Genomic DNA, 19,092 nt, shown 5'->3' with positions numbered 1-19,092 from the left:
TCTCAAGTGCAGGTACTGTGTGTGCTATGCTCCAAACATACAGTGCTGTCTCTAATTAGACAAATGTATTAACCCTTCCTAATCTGAGCACACATAGCAACTTGAGTATTGCTTCTGCTTGAGCCCGGGTAAATTCTTACAGCTTGATTCCCGCAGCCATTCAGCCTCTGACCCACTTTATCACCTTTCTTGAAAACCAAGACACAGACACTGATTGTTGGGGTCATACTTTGATTATTTCTACACAATCCCCTCTGTACAGTCTTCACTTGTTCTGCCTTCTTATCCCCAAAAAGCTTCAGTGTCTCTTATTTTTCCTTGCAAAGTCTGTTTTGGCTGAGGTTTTGCTGGCTTACTTTATCCTTACATTTCCTGAATTCCTTCAAGTACCTAACCATATCTTCAAGACCTAAGATTTTATGAAAACAAGTTATGCATCCTCTGTCTGCGCATCTGTTCCCATCTATAAAGCCACTCAGTTCATTCATTTCTAAAACCATCTGCCTCATTTGGTAAGCTCCTGCCATGTGCCAGTGAGTACATGGGAGAGTTGCGGCGACCTCTGTGCCTACTAGCATACAACTAAATGGGAGTAAGGGGTGTAGTAACAGGACTGAAGTCCTAGCACAGGAGTAAATAAGGTTCTGCTGCTTGCCCAAGGTGTTGGGCACTTCCCCTACCATTTTAAGACACTTTTAGTGCTATCTGCAAGGTGGACCCACAAAGTCAAGCAATACTTTACTTGGGTGTTATGCAAGTTCCTGACAGTTCTTGCTGAAATCCATTGTATTGATGCAATTCACAATTCTGTTCAGTAAAAAAGCAATATTTGCACTCCAACTTTCAATAATGGGATAAAGTAGCATTAGGAAAAGAAAAGGAGGGGAGGGGGGGACGGGGGAAATTAGCTCATCCACCTAAACCACTGTAATACTGTAACAAACACTGATCTTTCACTGCTGAGAACAGAATAATGAGTAGCCAGGACTGCACAACTACAAAAGATTTCATTCTCTAATTGTCAAAAAGCGTTAAAGATCAACTGTTTATTGTGTAGGAGAGGAAGAGGGAACAGACTTCAGTGCATCCCTTCACCGGAGGTTGTCCCTAATTGTCATGCATAGATTGAAACCAGAGGTTACTGAGCGAAATTTGTTTGCATTTATTAATCAAAAGGAGTCAAAGGCACACAAAGATATCATCAAGGCTCCCTTGTGCTTGGGGAGGCTGACAACTAAAATTCTTGATGAAGTGTTTGCAGAATGTTTGCAATCTGTTCACAGCCTTTTTACTTTGCAGGTGCAAACCTTTCTATCTGTTACATCAAAGAAACAATTGAAAATTAAACATAGTAAACATCACCGTACAGGTTTTAATCTCCCATTTCTACAGGACAAAGGGAGTGGTATAATTAATTTCAAAGCAATGTTTGAGTTCTTTCAATATTCATTTGTGCACATTAGCATGTCATTAGCTATGTTTTAAACACTGATCCTTATTTCCTTCTCCCACACACCTTTCTTTTAGCCCTTTTGTTAAAAATAAATAAATAAATGGAAAAGTTGTACTTCCTGGGAGATGCTTTCATGCTAAAGCATCCATGCATAGATAATTATCTTGCTCAATGAAATAGATTGGGGGAATAATGTATGGCTTTTGAGGTAAAGCAGAGGCAGCAGAAAATAGATGAAGAGAGATAATGCTTTTCAGCGATGTTAAGAACGTGCAGGGGCAAAGACACTCTCACTGAGTTTTGCTATCATGCCTCGTGAATAATGTATTTTATTATATCCATTGTGGTTATCTTTTAATATGTTAATAACACTTCTAACACTCTATCACACACACACACACACTTTTTCTTTTATGTAGTTTTAAAACTCTTTTTTTTTTATTAAGATGTAACAAATGGAGATGCAATCAATACATACTTATTCTGTTGATGACTAACTAGTAAAAGGATTTTCTTGTAAGTTTAATTTTAAACACAGATCTGTTTGAACAATGTCTACAGGGTAATTTCAGCCATCTATCCGCAGCATTTCCTGTAGCATTTCCGAGCTAACTCCTAATAACATCCTCCCCCTTAGGTATATTAATTTTATACATCCTGAACAGGAGATTGAACAGTCCTCAAGCAGCCACGCAAGGTCACTGACACTAACAAAAATAGAACCTTTCATTGTGCTTTTATCAAGTCATGCTGGCATTTATATTAGCCTGTGTGGGCCTGAACAGCACGTATACTTGCTGGAGTTTAATATACAATTGTTTTCAAGAACCATTCAGCTCAATTTGTATTGAAAATATTACTTGGGAAACAATGAGCCTTTCAGACGTTTTGGCTGTCTTTCAGCTAAAGCGTATAATTTTGGCGTTTGTAGTGAGGTATGAAAAGTGCCATAAATGTATGCAGGCTGCCAATCACAGGGGAAGGGCAGCAAAATCCAAGCTGTCCGATCCTACAGGGATCCCTAACATGCTTCTGCTGCCCCTCTCATCCATGGGCAAGACCACCCCGAGGCACCTAAGCGGGAAGTGCCCTGAGGGGCAATGGATCAACCTGTACAACGCCTGCTCGCTAGCCATGCTCCACGCCAAGCTGGGCAGGCAACAGCAGCCCACTCCCACATCTCTCCTCACCAACCTCCTCTCACCGAGAACCAGTCTGGGCTTTGAATGTCCGCTTCATCTGCGATTACAGATGGGCACGGTGCTCAGCAAGAGCCCTTAGCACAAGGACATCTTACAAAGCCTCCAGAAAGGCAGATCTGTCTGCTGCTTTCCCCTCCTGCCAGCGCTGGGCTCAAACCTTCTTTCCACCCTCTCCAGAGGTTACCAAGAGATGGTCACCAGGAATAGTCCTAGTGCGGCAGAAAGGACAACTCATTACTCTATATTTGTGAATAGATTCCTTGTATTTGTGCGAAGATACGGTACATGCACCATCAGAAAGCTTGTCCCTAACACATAAGTTGGTGATGACTATCAAAGCACAGACCCCGCAGACTGACCGCAGCTCACGGGCAGGTGACAACGCAGGTGACAATGCAGGTAGTGGCAGTACAGGTTAGCAAGTTGGCAAATTTCCCCAGGGCAGTCAAAGGAAGAGGTGGGTATTTCATAATTACTTAATTACCTGAACATCTTCACTCTCATCTCAGGCTTTTCAGCAAGAACAAGTAAATGCACATGAAAATGCTAATTAAGCCTGGATGGAACAAGAGGAGGGATTGAATTGTCATATGAACCGTAAGGATATTGAACTCTCTGAGTCCTCCTGTGCTGTTCTCAGCGAGGAAGGAGGGAATTAGTCTTTAACAAGACAAAAATACCTTACTGAGTATCTCTGAGTTTTGTTAAATACTCTAAGCATTCCCATCCTTACTGACACACATGTAGGATAATTAAATGAGTGAACAGTCCCCTCACAGTTATCTTCCTATGTCATGAACAACAGCCAGAATCTTCAAATCTATTCATAAGTATGATGAAGACCAGCTGACTAAGTACCAGGGACATCCCCATACACAGGTCGATCTGAAGCCTCGCTACAAAGAATTTTTCAGTCTTTCTCTCCGCTTCTACCTAGAAACTTGCTAAGCATGCTCACATTCAGGAATGGATAAATCCAAGGACAACAGGAAAAGCTTTGAGTTGGCCTGAATTGTTCTGCCCAGCCCTCTAAGCAGGATCAGCCAGGTGCTCAGAGCACCAGCAGGAGCCCGCAGACCTGGGCTGTCCCTTGCAGTAGCATAATCCACTGCAGCCACATACAAATGAGAACAGAATTTGCCCCAAGGTCCCTTTTCTCCTTCCAGCAGCCTACGTTTCTGCAGGTGACCCTCACTGCACCCCAGACTCCACATGATCAAACAGCAGCTTGCTCCAAACGTGGCTCCTTTTGACAGCGTGGGGATGGCTCATCTGAGTAACGACTTCTCCATTCAAGTATCATCTCCAAAACCCAAGTTTGCGTGGGGCTCCTTGGCCAAGGCATGCTTGTGAAGGGCAATTTTTAGCAGAAAACATGCAGTAGTGTGCAAGTCTGTGTGTACATAAAGATACACGGATATCTATATTTATGTACACACATTAACTAATAGAACTTTTTCCACTCAGGGTCAGCACATATTTCACAGACATATTTGTTTCTCCTGATGTTACAGAACTTAATTACAAACCCTCAGTTTTCATACATTCAATTCATTTTCAGAACGAGCAGAAGCAAATGAAATTGTCTTCTTTTTTTTTTTTCCTACACTCAATGGGGTGTCGCTGTGATGAAAATAAATATGACATACTTCTGAGAGAGCTACTTAGTTCCTTCTAAACAAAAGGTCTGCTTTAGGTCAGTGTTTTAATTGTGTGAATACGCTCAAAGCCATCTTAACGCACTTCATAGGGCCATACTGTCCCATAATTCAAGCTACAAAGTTGTGATAAGAATCTTCCATTTTAAATTACAAAAAAAGAGGAAGAAACAAAAACCCCCAAAGCCAGATCTCTTGCTGCAAAGAAAATCAGTGAAGCACAAACCACTTCTGGAGGCCCCTCCAGCAACCCCCCTCCCTGCTGCCCAGCTCCCCTGCCCTTCAGTGGGACCGCACTCACTGCTGCTGCTGGCCCACATCAGTTTTGTTTCAGCTGTTCCTGCCAGCCCCTTGGTAGAGGTCCCACGCGCTGATAAGGATCATGCCATTCACAGTCCACGTACCCATCTACATCCTTGCTGTGCACCCAGCTGGGTCATTTCAGAAAATGTCAGCTAGGAGCTGTGCCATCCTGGGCTAGACTGGGGTTAGGATCAGTTATTGGCAGTTCTGGAACTCTCTTTCCCTATAACATCGCAGCTGCCTGTGCAATGCGGGTTTTTTTAGATCATTCATTCTTACTTCCTACAATTTATTGCAAAGGGCAAGTTCATCTCCCAGGAGCGTGGTGTTCCTTAAGGCTCAAGGTCCCCCCCATCAACAAGTGGTACAAAGTGACAGTGCACAGGATGGCCAAGCTGACCCAACAGCCAGTCCCACCACTGCACGGTGAGGCACATCCTGGGCTTGCTCCACCTTTTTCCTGATAATCTAGCAAACTGTCAAGGCTCAAGGCGAGAGCCCACAAGTGGCAGAAGCAGCACCAGATAAGCAAGAAGGCTGCAGCCAGCAGCAGAGAGGAGAAATGAGGCCGCTGTTTTTTGATGACAGTGAGCCATTTGTCTGGCTCACCGACCATAACTGCACCCAACACCCACCTGCAGCCCAAATTCTCATCCCATCCTAATGAAAACTGTCCTCTCAAGAATATACCAGGTTTCTGCCTTTGCTGTCATCACCGCTGGCATCTGGCCATGCCTAGTGGCTGCACGCTGACACGCAAAGCCAGTTCCCCCAAACAGCACAGCCACATCCACCGTCCCCATTTGTCTTCTGGATAACGCTGCAGTGAGCTCTTCCTGCTGCTCTCCAGAAAGCCTTTGCAACACCTGCCAGAGCTGAGCTTCCTTCCTCATGTCTGAAATGTCCAAACTCTTTCAAACCCTCTTATTCTTCTTTCCTTTTCCTGGTTTTCTCCTAAACACATCATGAACCAGACTGTCCCTGTTCTGCTTTACACCACCACCATCACCAGGTACCATATACCTACCCCACAGGTACCTGCTGTGCTTGGGCAGCTCCTCCTACCAAACAGGCCAATTGGGATAATGCAGCCAATTAAAAGCTGCTTTGTTCTCTCCAAAAAGGCACCATTTCATCATGTTATTTTATTCTGTTTCACCTAGCAGTCTCAGATGACTTTGGTTACTCATTTGAAGAATAATAAAATAGCTTCTTATCAAGGCTTTAAAAAATAATATACCTTGGAACAGTTATTTAAGATTGAAAAGGGGTGTGTGTGTAATCATTTTCAAAAGGAACAGAGTGACGTCTCTTACTACACAGATGTAAGAAAAACACAAGCTACTCCAGAAAGAAAATATTATTGAGACTGAGTTTATAGGAGCCACAGGTTTGTAACTAAAATTAAAATATGAAGAAGATAATTTGATAATAAATAGAGACACTGCGCAGCAATTAAAACCAGTCTACTGAGAGCTGAATCTATCGAAGTGCAGTAAGATGTTACAAAAGTTTATAAGATGGGACATAAATCTAATTAACCTAGGTAGTAGAGACAACCCAGTCCGAATGCAAAGCATTCCCACTTGCTAGTTCCTCAGTTCACAAACACCCCCAGAGCCCAAGAACACCAGAGAAGAAACTCCTTGGGTATTGTGGAACATCTACAGCAATAGGAAGGGAAATGATAAGGAACTTGAAGCCAATTTGCTTCTGATGTTAACAGAAAGCAGGGACAACATCTGTGAAGGTGCTAGTGTGTAAAAAGACCATCAGTGGGCAGAGAGTTTGGCCACTGGCTTTCTGAGCTGTGTGTAGACTCAGAAGTTCCCATACCCCTATTTTCCAAAATTATCCTGCGCCCTTAAGTTACATTCAGAGGACACAGTGCACACAGCAAGGTCAGCCATCTGAACTGTGTTCCTAACGCACATCCTCATTCACGTCCTCTTTTGCAAAGATGTAAGCTTATAAATAAAGGTGATGTTACATTACTTTTATACCTGCCAAAATCAGATCACAGGCAAGCTCTTCCCTGAAGCTGGGGCTGAAATCAAGACAGCTGAAAAGACAATCTAGGAAAGTCTGGGGAATAAGCTGAAATGGGCAAACATTTGGAAAGAATGCCTACTGCTTAGATTAATTTTTTAAAAGACAAATAAAACCTCAAGTCCAATATTTATAAGCAGAGAGTTAAATTTTCGGAGCTTGCAGAGATAACTCACGCAGCCACCAGCACCAGAGGAGATGGTTACTCACTCTGAAGTGTGTCCGTCACCATTCCTCCAAAAAGCTGCTAAGCCGAGGGGCTGGTTATGATGGGCTGTTATTTACAGCATAGCAGTCGCCACATAAACCCCATGGTGGGACTACATTGTTGCTGTGTTAAGTGTTCTGACATCCAGCATGAGGAAGGACAGGAACAAATGACAATACAATGCATATGGAAAGGGAGCACAATGGAAGTAGTTTGTAGTTTATTTCTGGAAGTCAATAACTATTCTTTTAGCTGTAATTTTTAGTCTTTAATATTACAAGATACAGTTATTTGTAAGTGGGTGAATGAGGAAGGGCTTCACATATCGTAATGTAATGATACTGTCACATCGTCGTAGCATTAATCAGAGGATCTAATTTTATGTGCATCCAAACATCAACAAATCTTTTTTAAAGGTATTGATTTTATTGATTTTAAGACATATTGTGGCTCTTGGGACAAAGACAGACAAAAGTTCTACACAGACGTTGTGCAGCAAACGAATAGATGTAATTACTACCACCTTGTGTTTATAACGCACATTGGCTGTGCCAGTGCTCCACACGGAGTCAGTTGTTCTGCCCCTGATTTCCACAGAAGTAGGTTAGAGCTGGTTAAAGGCAGTGTTAGGGAAACACTGATTATTCTACTTGTTAGAAAAAGAAATGAGCAAGCATGTAGCACTTAAATGTGGACTGAAGTAATGACTTTGGTGAGCTGAGATACCAGAGGCTCCAGGAACCACCCAGGATCAGTCACTCAACATGGGTCTGAATTCCCATGTGTGTACTTGTGGAGTATACAGCTTCTGTTTTGGGGTTGTGGTTTTTTTTCCTTTCATTTATAAACCATTAGTTTCTTCAGACAAGGACTTTCTCCTGCTACTTGGTTGCATGGTGTCTTACACTGAGACTTCAGCCTATTTGGCGCGCTTAGGCATTCTTGTGAATGAAGGTTAAAACATAACAAATCCATCTTCCCTTACAGTTTGATTTAAAAACTTCCCTTAAATATATGCAAAAATCATCTGTGTCTAAATGGAGAAGTTAGGATAAAAGGTATCTCCCTTCTTTTCTACAGAAGGTGAAGTGAAGCCAAAGAAAAGAATTACTTAATAAAGTTCGTCAGTTGAGGGCCACAGTAAAAGATCCAAAATTCTCAGCTTCTGCAGATTCAGATTCTTCTAGCTGGGCTCAAGCACCCCACCCGAAGTACGGTGTTGTGCACATCCTGGGTATTTAGTAACTGTAGAAACTTGTAAAAAAACCAAGATTGAGAAAGGCTAATTTGGCTTTGGTGGGAGGACCGATGGTAGAAGGGACGAGGGTAGAGCCCACCACAGACCTTCTGAGACACCCCCTCAACCTCTGTTAACATTTAATTGATATTTATCTATTTGGACAGAGGCAGGCCTTCAGGTCCTAGGCAAACGTGGTACCACCATGCCATAAAGCCACTCACACTTTCTCCAAGTATTTTCTACAATGTAGAACTCCACAGGACAGACGGTCCAGCCCCGAAATGCTCCAGAACTTTCTCAGCCATGCACTGACCTAAGAGTGGTTGGTTCAAATTCTATTTGTCATGCTGCTTGAGCTAGTATCTCTGATTTCTTAAGAAAGATAGCTAACTCGGAGGCCTTCAGATGATCCAGTTCCTGCCATTGGGGACCTTCACGTCAAAGACTGCTGGGGAAAAGGAAACCGCTGCCACTATTCCTTGAAATCTCTTCACTTTGATTTTGGCAGTTGCTCCACATCAAATTCAGACATTTTCTTTAATAGTGAACTACTTCCAGTTTTGACCTGAAAAAGGATTTCAGATTTGTTGCTTTGTTAGTTAGGTGAGAAGACATTTTCAGTTCAGATTGGAAAGGACTGTTACAAGAACTGAACTGCATTTTTGGTTGCTTGCTGGACTGGCAAATACATTTTTCACACTTTCCTGTGGTCCTGCCAGCAGGACACACCAGCACTCTGCCATGCTCCATGACTGCCTCCCCAGACAAATGGTCTTTCTTCCCTAAAATGCCTTCCTGTGTATCTGAGGCCAAAATTCTCTTATCTCATAAATATTAGGAAGGCTTCATGGAAATACTAGTGAGGATGATAATAGAATGAACTTCAGGAGGAACATGATGAGTATTACAGAGAGAAATCTCCTTAACTTTATTAAAGGAAATCACTTGCAATAGATTTTTAGCATAATCCTTCTTGCTGTTTTCTAATACTGGTAGGAACCACTGAATACCTCTTAGGTTTTCGAGAAGGCTTTTGTGAGACTTCCTTTGCCTACAACATCCCGAAACAGTTCCTGCTGCAGGTCCCCTATGTGGTCTCTCCAAATGGACTGCTCCATTTCTGGCTGTGCTGCTACAAGGTACAGCAAGACGGTAAGTTGCGTGAGCAGTTGGTTTGTTACTTACAAGTGACATTTATAAATTAAAAACTATACAGATTTAAGTGTAATCAAACATGTTAAAGCTTCTTAGGATTCAATAAAAACCCTCAAGGTCTGCCTGGGGTACTTTAAGGACTGCTCCAAATCACAGTCCTGGCTGGCACCATACAGATGGCACCTTTTCCATCTCCTTACACCTTGTTGTAGAACTACCAGGGTTTTAAGACTCATTCCACTTTCACCCTACTTACACAGACCTCATTTCACTAACACACCGTGGTCTTCCCTGTGCTCCCTCTTATCCCTTTATGCCAAGGACAGAAAGCGAGTGCAGGTGGAGGAGGGAGTTTACTGCCACCCCTCTCGGAAAGCATCTGCTTCCACAAAGACTTCCCATACGCTTTCCCCGCTACTCCAGTTAACTGTTCAGCTAACACACTCCGTGCAGGTTTTTCTGAGGCCTACGGTGTACACGCACAGCCAGTGACCATTTCTCCCTTGTTCCTGTGGCAGAGGAGTTTCTGCAGCAGCATCTACAGTGTTTCAGAGAAAGTTGTGCAAAGGGCTGGCTCGGGGCTGTACATGGAGCGGGGTGAAAGGCAGGCACAGAGTCACAGAGGCAGGCGTTGCATGTAACCTGGCTGGCAGAAGGATAGAACAACTGGGGGATAATAAGATTATTACAGTGCAAAGTTATTCTGTTGAGATAAAGAAGAATTTTAATGACTTTTGTAGAAGGTATCAAGCCATCGTTAGCCAATCAGCCTGACTTTCTGAGACGGCTGATTTTGCATATGTGAGATTGCTTTGCTTAGAGGCTCCCAGACAGCTCCATGATACCGTGTGACTGAAAGGGGAGATAAATCTCTCAATCTCTATTTTAATTTCACTACAATTGCCTTATTACAGTGTTATGTGAGGAATATGCATGGTACTTCCCAAGGGTTTTGCTTTTCCCAGTAGCAAATGTCTCACTCACTGTTTGGGCAGAACGGTTCTCTTGCTAAATTGCTCACAATGCAAGCTATTATGGAATAGAGGTACCCCGTGGGTATGATTGAAATTTATATGCAAGGAACAATCAAGAATGCCAAGTGCACTGGATAAACTGTAGGTAGGTGGCAGAAGGCAGATAAGCAGCCTAGGAGGTTTAAGTTACAGGATCTTAAGCCATAGAAAGATTCATTCTATAATTTACATTACAACCAGTTTCATTTGTGGAATGAATAATGGAAAGCTCATACAGATAAGTATTTGAGGTCCAATCCTGGGAGGTGTTGAGCACTCAGCTCCCACTGAAGTCAGTGTGCAAGCCAGGCTTTTTAAAATGTGTGTCTCTGCAGCACAGGGGAGCCAACTTGTTGGTTAACAGCCACTGCAGATAATCAAGCCTGAGAAGCCGGGCTTTCACAGCGCTGCTCCTCTTCTCCCAATCTAACACATTTGCTTGCTTTAGAACACTGCATTTTAAAGATACAAATCACTTCACAAAAAAGTACAGTGTGAATGACTTATTTACTTTTAAAACACCAATAAAGACATTCAAGTGTTGCTATGGGAAACTATCAATTTTCCTTTTGCTGAGTAGTCAGGCGAAGATTTATGCATATTTGTATCCATATATAAATACCTTTGTGCAAGTCTAACTAACTCCAAACTACTAAATCTCCAGCCTTCCCTCCTTTCCATGATCTCAGACCTTCATAAGTAGGACAACAGCACTGAAAAAATGACGCACCACAGGCAACGTCAGACTGTTTTCTGCCCGCCAGCCTCAGCTGTCACTTCCCTGTCTCCTGGGACCAGAGGCAATATTGATGGGCTCATGGGCAACACTTGTCCATGGGTCTGTGGGTCTATGGGCTAGGGGTGTGGTATTCGGTCTTATCTGCATTAAAAAGTTACTTTGATTTGTTGCATGTGGTTTTCAGCAAGTCAAATTGACAAGCTGACCCCTATTTTGGCACAGCTTCACTATTTTCTTTATGACTTAACTGTCCCAAAAACATCTCCAACTAAAAGAGAGTAATTCAAAGCTGTGTACCTATTAAAGAAGATGAAAGAAGGTGAGCATTGAGTTGTAAGAATCTCCTCAAGGTCATAACAGTTTCATTCAGAGTTCTGCTTTACGCAAGCCACCCAAATTTTGAGGAAGTGCAGGTAAGGGTTTGATTTTGACCCATACCCATGTTATTAAGTAAAGCTGAGAAATATTCATAAGCAGGGTATGAGAAGTTGAATGTGTTCTTAATAAATAATTATTAATTTATGTCATTTGAATGAAACATTGTAATTTCCTTCAAATAGACATTAGCATAATAAAAAAATATTCAAGAGGTATCAAACCTCCTGAAGCATAATGCATTATGCATTTTGTATTTAACGTTTACCCTGTGAAACAGCCAGCGGTATTTGGAAAAAAACATTCAGTTTAAATCATGAAGACATTCAGGAGCTGAAATTACACTCTCCCATCTGCGAGCTCCAGCAGCCCCTGTACAGGGGGATATCTGAGGCACTCCAGAAGGGCAGGAGGCAGAAGGGACGATATAAAACTTGTGCTGGAGGGGCCAGTCCCCGCGGCAGAACAAAGGCAGTGGGAGATGCGGTGGGGAGCGAGCGGCAGCCGCAGCATCGGGAGAGTGTGTGAGCGGCAAGCACAGTCCATAAAGCCACAATGAATGGTAATGACAGGCAATAAAATACCCTTTTAAAAATCCAGTAAAGGATAAAGACTGTAGACTGCAGCATTGACTGGCAATGCTGTAGCTGCAAAACATCAGCAGATTAGCATAAAGCATGGCAAGAAAGTACAACTAAAAATTATTCAGTCATACCAAATGCTTGCAGAGAATCTAGGCCAAGCAAGCAATCAAAATCAAATAGAAACAAGGTATATGTAATCCCACAGTAAAAAGATTGAGCAACAGTACATTGCCAAGACATTTTAATACTCCTTTAGCCCACAATTTTTCAAAACCATTAATAGAGCTATAAAAAGTGAGGAAAGCTGCACAATGCAGTTCAGACCAACACGGGGGTGTAATTCTACACCGATGTAGCACCAGTGTTAATATAATTTCTCTCATGTTACACAAGAAGCCCAGCAAGAGCATCATAAAATGCAGTATGTGTTTTCTCTACCAGCTTAAGTGTCTTTTAGCATAATTATTCCTGATGCTTCAGTTATGGGAGGGAACGCTACCAATCTAAGCAGCAAGAAGGTATTTATTTGCCCTTAAGGCACAATTACATTCTGGAAAATGGCTCTTTTTTAATTCAATGATATACTTCTTTTGCATGTTAGGGGTCATACACTGCTAAGACCACAGTCCTTGCAGTTGTGTGTTTACGCCTTAAAAAGCTCAAGTTCTGTATGCTGAGGTGTTGTTTGTTTAACCCTCCTGCTTTTTCTCTGCGTGGTTTGGTTTTTTTTTGCAGCTCATGCAGGCCCATGATAGTGAGTGATATCTATTGTGGCACGTGGAAAATAATCAAATCATAATTTAAAATTCCAAACACTAAATCTTTGTGCTGAGGATGCTCCAGGCAAAAAGGCCACCGAGTGGCTTCTCTGTTGAATTCACAGAGATACCAGTTAAGGAAAAAAAAAAAAGCCCAAAGCATCCTTTTATTTAATTTTTAATTTCAGCAGATTTGAAGCTGAGCCAATCATCATGATTCATCCCAGGAATTCTCTCCGAGGAGAGCCAAAAGTTTCCATGCAGGCTCTGCAGCGAGCCTGGCTCACTTGGGACACATCTCCTGCCTGCCAGGCAGCCCCGCTACCCAGGGACTGCTCAGTGGTGACAGCGCTCCCTCCTCGGGAACAGCCACCAATCTTACCAAACCAGCAAGTTTTAGTCAAAAAAACTCTCTTTCATGTGGCTGGGAGCCTTGGGAAGGAAACCCCAGCCTCCACGGACTGGGAGAGGGAAGAAGCCCCTTTTATTTGACCCTTCCCGTTGGGGTTGACTTGTCCAATTGAGCTGTCCAGGGAGATCATGCTCTCCAGGGTTGTCAGCTTTGCATGGCCCAGGTGTAATAAATTGTACTAATACACAGTAAAGAATAATAGAAACTAGCACTTTTTGGCTTCAGGAGAAAAATGTAACCGCACAAATGACATTATAGTGGTACAGCAACCACTAATCACCCCGAATTATAAAGTATAAAACAGATTGCTGCAGCTATGCCTGAAGATCATTTTATGCAGTAGAGTAACATGTTAAAAGCTGAAAATCATCAGTGGAAATCCAAATCTATGCGCACATCTCTTTGTGGATGTGTACATCAAACAGAGGCAACAGTGTTTTGTACCAGATACAAACATAAAGGTACTGAGTGAAGAAAGACCCTTCCAGAAAAAAAACAGCACAAGTTTTGGCAGTTATTTAACATTTCTGACTCAGGCATATACATCCCTACTTCCAGTTGCTACTGTAAATCCCTTTTCCCAGTCAAACACGGTTTCTATCAAAACACAATGATGGGGTGGGAATTATCCGGTGTCGAGGCCAACTGCTCGTTTGGGGAGCCCCAAGCCCCATGGAGGAAGAAGGTGAGACTTCTAAGGAGCAAAGCTGTTTTAGCGTAGCTGGAAAAAGGCAACTTCTCCCTTCTGGATCGTTTCCTTTGTGTACCACAAAGATCTTTTGGTGTGTAAAATCTATGATGATAACAAATACGGGGCAAGAGCTGCTTTTATTAAATAATTAAATGTTTCAGCTTTTCCCTTGGAACTGTATGCTGCAGCAAGAGGATTTTGAAGGAACATATGCAAATGAAAATCATATCAAAATAATTCCTTAGTCTCCTGCAACCATGTGTTATTTAATATTTTCAAATAGCAAACCCTTATTTTATTTCAATATTTATCTTCAGTTTTTCTCAAGGAAAAATATAAAAGGCACCTGTACTTGATTCTCTGATTTTATACAACTGGATAAAAATCATTGTGCACTAGAGCAACGAAACTTGTACCTCCCAGCTAAAGCCAAAATCTCCGCAGAAAAGATGGATCTGGCTCAAGTTGCTGTGGGCAAGAAAAGATGGAGGCAGAGTCCTCTTGGTCGGTCTCCAACTACCCCATGGCTTGGCCTTCTGGAAAAGATGTACAGGGATTGCCCAACCTCAGGGAAGCGCAAAGGGTGTTTTACTAGAGAGCTGGAGGGTTGCAAAAGGCCTTCAGCAGCTCTTGCTGCTCATGTCTTGACTTTGAGCACAAGCTGAAACAGAGCCCACAGCAAAACCTCCCACCCCGAGACTGATAACCGAGGGGTGAGGCCGGTGCTCACGGCAGCGCTGGAAATGTCCGCATCGGTGCATCCCCCCAGCTGGCTGTGCTATCAGCCAGGGCAGCTACAGGCACCTCTGCCTTGCAGGGGGGACAGAAATAAACATGGGCACGGCAAAACCCCCATGTGCTCCTTAACCCCGTTTCAAGAAGCAACTCAGCACTGCTCTCACAAACCTCCACTTGGCAGCCACAGCTATTCCCAAACTTTGGGTAATGGGCAGGAAAAAAGAGTTTTTTCAGAGCAAACTGAGGAGTAACAGCGGTCAAAAGCGGTAATCCAGGCTGTTAGTTTTTAATGGCACGCGGATAATAGGCAGGAGCGTGAGCAGGGAACTCTGCCTCCTTCCCTGACACTGACTGTTCACACTTGTGTAGCACTTCAGTGATGCACTTAGTTCATGCTTTACCTTAAAGTGCTATATTTTAACTGGAGAGGAAATGTGCAGCAGTTTTCATGCTCCTGCTGTGAAACTGTGGGCAAGTGGAGTCTTTCAAATGGCAGTCACTGCAAGTAAGGAATGTTGGTTTTGTATAGAAGGGCTTTCTGCACAGTACCGGCAATTAGTGACGTAATAACAGAGAATTAAAAGAGGGAACCAAGTCTCTCTTGTCAGACATCTTCCTACTCTTACCTCTTGCAATACGGACATGTAACTGTGTCTAGAGATAAAATCTGGGATGGGAGATGTTGGTCACAGAATCAAGTTTTAATAATATGAACCCTGGATGCAAATTAAAAACTTGTAACTTGGATGGGTTTTGCATGCACATCGAGTTGCAGCCATGGTTATGAAGACATTTACACAATTTCCAAGAAAACAAAGAAGTTGGGAACTGAAAAAAGAACCCACTCCTTTTTACCATTCAAGGTCTGTGAATGAAGTTGGGAATTTGCACTCTACCTTATTCATTAAAATAGAAACTGCCATCACTTTAATGAGCAGCCTGAGGGTGGACAAAGTGCCTTGAATAGCTACGTACCATAGAGAACTTGGCATCCTTACTGAAACATAATGTGGGATTGCAATTGTGGGATTTTTCCAGTGAATACGAAATGATCAAAGATAACACTGCCCCAAAAAGAATTAAAACAGTGCAACATTGCATCAAGTTACAGCCAATGTCAATCATTACATGCCTGAGTGCACAGGATCTTTTAAATAATGTTATAGACATGCTGTGGCATTCAAAATATTCACTGAATTTCAAATTAAAATGCAAAAGCATGTTCCCTGCTCATCTGACCAGAATAGTGAACTCTAGGCACATCTTTCCAAATATTGCTCTAATGCCACATCATTTACTGTCAGCTGGAGGACAGGCTAATTTTATGCAGAGCTGGATGATGGGAGGACTGTCACATTAAATGGATTCCGAAAAGTTACCTTCAGCTTTGGTCTTGGGAGATGAGAAACTAGCAAAGATGGAGTTACAAAAGACTGGGGAAGGAGAGGGAAGGAGAGAGAAGGAAAGGACTAATTGCAGACTGATCACCTTTCCTACTGTGAAAGAAAAAACCTTTCGCACAATGCAGAACTTGAACTCATCATTGTGTAGATGAGAGTTTCTGGCATATAATGCCAGCCTGAGCTACTTACTGGAAAGAGTGTTGCTTTATTTACATGCTAAAGGGAACCACCTCCTAGCTTTGGGCTGCTGATAAGCAGCCGTGGTTGGAAGAAAAAGAGAAAGAACAGTACACCATTCTGGAAAAGGAGAGGGTGGGAGGGAATGGAGTAAAGACACAGATCAAAGGAAATATTTATAATATGCCACTACAATGGGGTGAAATGCAGAAGTCTTCTGCAAACATAACAGGGAGCCCAAAGTAATTTCAATTTTTAAAAAGGTCAGTGAGGAAATAGCAGAGAAAAACTTTACTCCAGGCTCAGAAATAGGAATAGAAATATTGGAGCATTTAACCTCACAACCTCTATGAAAACAGCATGCAATTCAGTCTTCAGGTGGAAAGAAAAAAATACTTTAAGCAGTCTATACAAACCAACTGAGAGCAAGGTAATGTACAGAGTGTACAATTGCAATTAAGTGGAGGATGGAGCAAGCCAATTTAGATCCAATGAAAACATGAACAGAAGTGAACAAGTACACATCACCCACTACACACATTGTAGTAGGATCTGCATAAAGTGATGCACTTTTGCTCTCATTTCCAACACTGTAAGCTCATGGATTTGGACAAAGTACAGATCAGCCCAGGATCTGACTCAGAAGCTGACATAAAATATCTAAATCTTGAACAATCCCATGGCAGTTAAAGTCAGGTTCTCATATTGGAGACCTCTGTCAAGCTCTGATGGCCAGGAGCCATCCAGGGGATCCCACCACCTGACTCTGAGAATCTTTTACCATCTCCTGAGCACCGGGATCATCACCTTTTCTCTTCAAATGCCCATACCACTTTCAAATCTACGTGTAACATGCAGCCTAATTTTCCTAAATGAATTGTAATTACAGTAATTCATGCCTATAGCTCATGCCTGTTTGTGGGAGGGTTTTGCTGTAAGAGGCATTGTATCATCTTCTCTGTAGGTCTACAGTTTGAGAGGTGATCTCATGGAGCCCTTACGTATCAGCTCTTATGTGATGACCCTGCTTTGGTATGGATTTCAATTATCTGACTTCTTCATTTATTTTTCTATGAATACGCTTGCATTTCATTGCAGAGGTTGACTGCTCAATGTCTAGAATATGTATGAATTTGTTCTTTTAATTGTTTATATGACAAGGTTTATTTCATAATATTTGATGAAATCAAAAGTATATCACAGATTTACATGATTTAATTTAAGGCAAATGCTTAATTTAACATTCTTATACATAAGAAATGAAGCAATAAGAACAAAAGGGTTTTTAATGAGTGAATTGTAGAACTGCTTATTTGAAGTGGTAAGGAAGCATGAGCCTAATGAGCTGAGCACTGGTCAGGGAGCCAGAAACATCCAAGACCTATTCCAGATCAGACACTGCTTCAGCCTGTTTTCTCAAGCAAGTTATCAAACTCGTCCAAGGTTGTCCAGTTCTCTGCCTGACAATCCTTAAAAGACAAAAATTCACTGTGTGTTTAACTTTATGCCACATTTCACATCAACATTATTTTCTGCTTCAAAAGTACAGCAAATACAACAGGTTGGACCTTCAGCTACCACCTCCACTCGGGCACAGCCTGTGCGTTAATCGCTTCTCCTGTTCCTATGTCTGGGACCATCCTGTTTGTCCATTCACTAAGGAAAACCAAGCCTGATGGACTAAGACCTACCTCACCTAGGGTCCACGCAGGGCAATGGCACGCTGCTTTTAGAGCTACATTTTGCCAGGTCTGTATTCTGCACTAAGGTTTGCCGGACTCACGGACACAGTCATTTAGGGCCAGGACTCCCACAAAGGCCTAAGTGCTTTGAATGAGTGCACGTTAAAATTTTCCCAGTCACCACTGAAAATCCCAGCTGGACAGTGACTGATATGTACTAAGAACCATGGAGAAGTAACAAAATGCAGACAGGAGGAACACAGCAAGCAGAGCTAAAAACGTGGTAGCACAAGTAGGAACAAAATAAAATCGACGATTAGGTCATTAATGCGAAGATCAGCAAGCTTTTGGGAGCAGTGTGCCAGACTGCGTCTCTTTTCTTTCAATCAGAGGTTACAAGCGCTGGCAGGGATTTGGTGGGAGTCAGAAGATGGTGCCTCTCAAAGAAACAAGATGCTGCCAGTTGGCTGCTTGGCAGTGTCTTGCTGCTATAGGTGACAAGGGCTGCTGTTCCACTGCAGTCTCAAAGCCAGTGGGAAATGGGGGCTGTGATCTGCAGTCTCCCCTAGATGTGGACCTACTGTCCATCACTCACCCCCACCCACCTGCCCTTCTCAGCACCTGCATCCTAGATTGCTAACCCTCCTGTGAAAGGACCAAAACCCGTATTAGACGTTCAAGTCACTAAAGCCATGGTAAAAACAACAAGGAAAAAACCTCCAACCCTGAAGTCAAAGAAAATAAACATTCCCCTATACATTCAGAAAGAATGAGTCAAATCCAGTTTCTAAGATCCACAAAACCCAAGATGCCCAGCTATGCACAGAGGATTTTCTAAAGTAGTTCCCTGATCACTACCTGGTGACAGAGGAATGTTGCAGAAGCAGCTGGAGGGTCATGGGAAAGCTTTCTGGACCCTAAACCTTTTCCTTTTGCTCTGCCCTTGAGAGAGTAAACACAGGCCATACACAGTCAGAAGTTATTTTTAAATTTTCTTAATCTACATTAAGAAGAATAAACTGAATTCTACAAACAACATGAGTTCTTTTATTCTCAATAAACAACAGGCTTTAAATTTAAGTGCTTATATGACTTTACTACACATCAGGTCACAATTTAATCTCTCTTTAACTTTCATTTAATGCCCAATTTAATCTCAATATGACAGCTAACAATTAAGAGAATGCATGCAGAGCCACTTACTGTTTGATTGTATTGGTCATGTATCGACGTCAGATACAGTATGGTTTTC

General features: G+C 42.4%; 1 protein-coding gene across 1 annotated transcript in view; it reads right to left on the bottom strand.

Annotated features, from left to right (window-relative positions):
- TEX36 (testis expressed 36) overlaps positions 1 to 19,092 on the bottom strand; it is a gene marked incomplete at its 5' end in the record, with an annotated part of 95,783 nt that overhangs the window by 9,121 nt on the left and 67,570 nt on the right. Inside the window, 1 exon segment of the mRNA XM_080403071.1 lies at positions 1 to 19,092. This exon segment is cut by the window's left edge and continues 9,121 nt beyond it.

The sequence above is a fragment of the Falco punctatus genome (assembly GCF_963210335.1).
Source record: "Falco punctatus genome assembly, chromosome: 9".
NCBI lineage: Eukaryota > Metazoa > Chordata > Aves > Falconiformes > Falconidae > Falco > Falco punctatus.
Note: the sequence above shows the minus strand (reverse complement) of the source record. Positions and strands in the feature narration are given on the sequence as shown.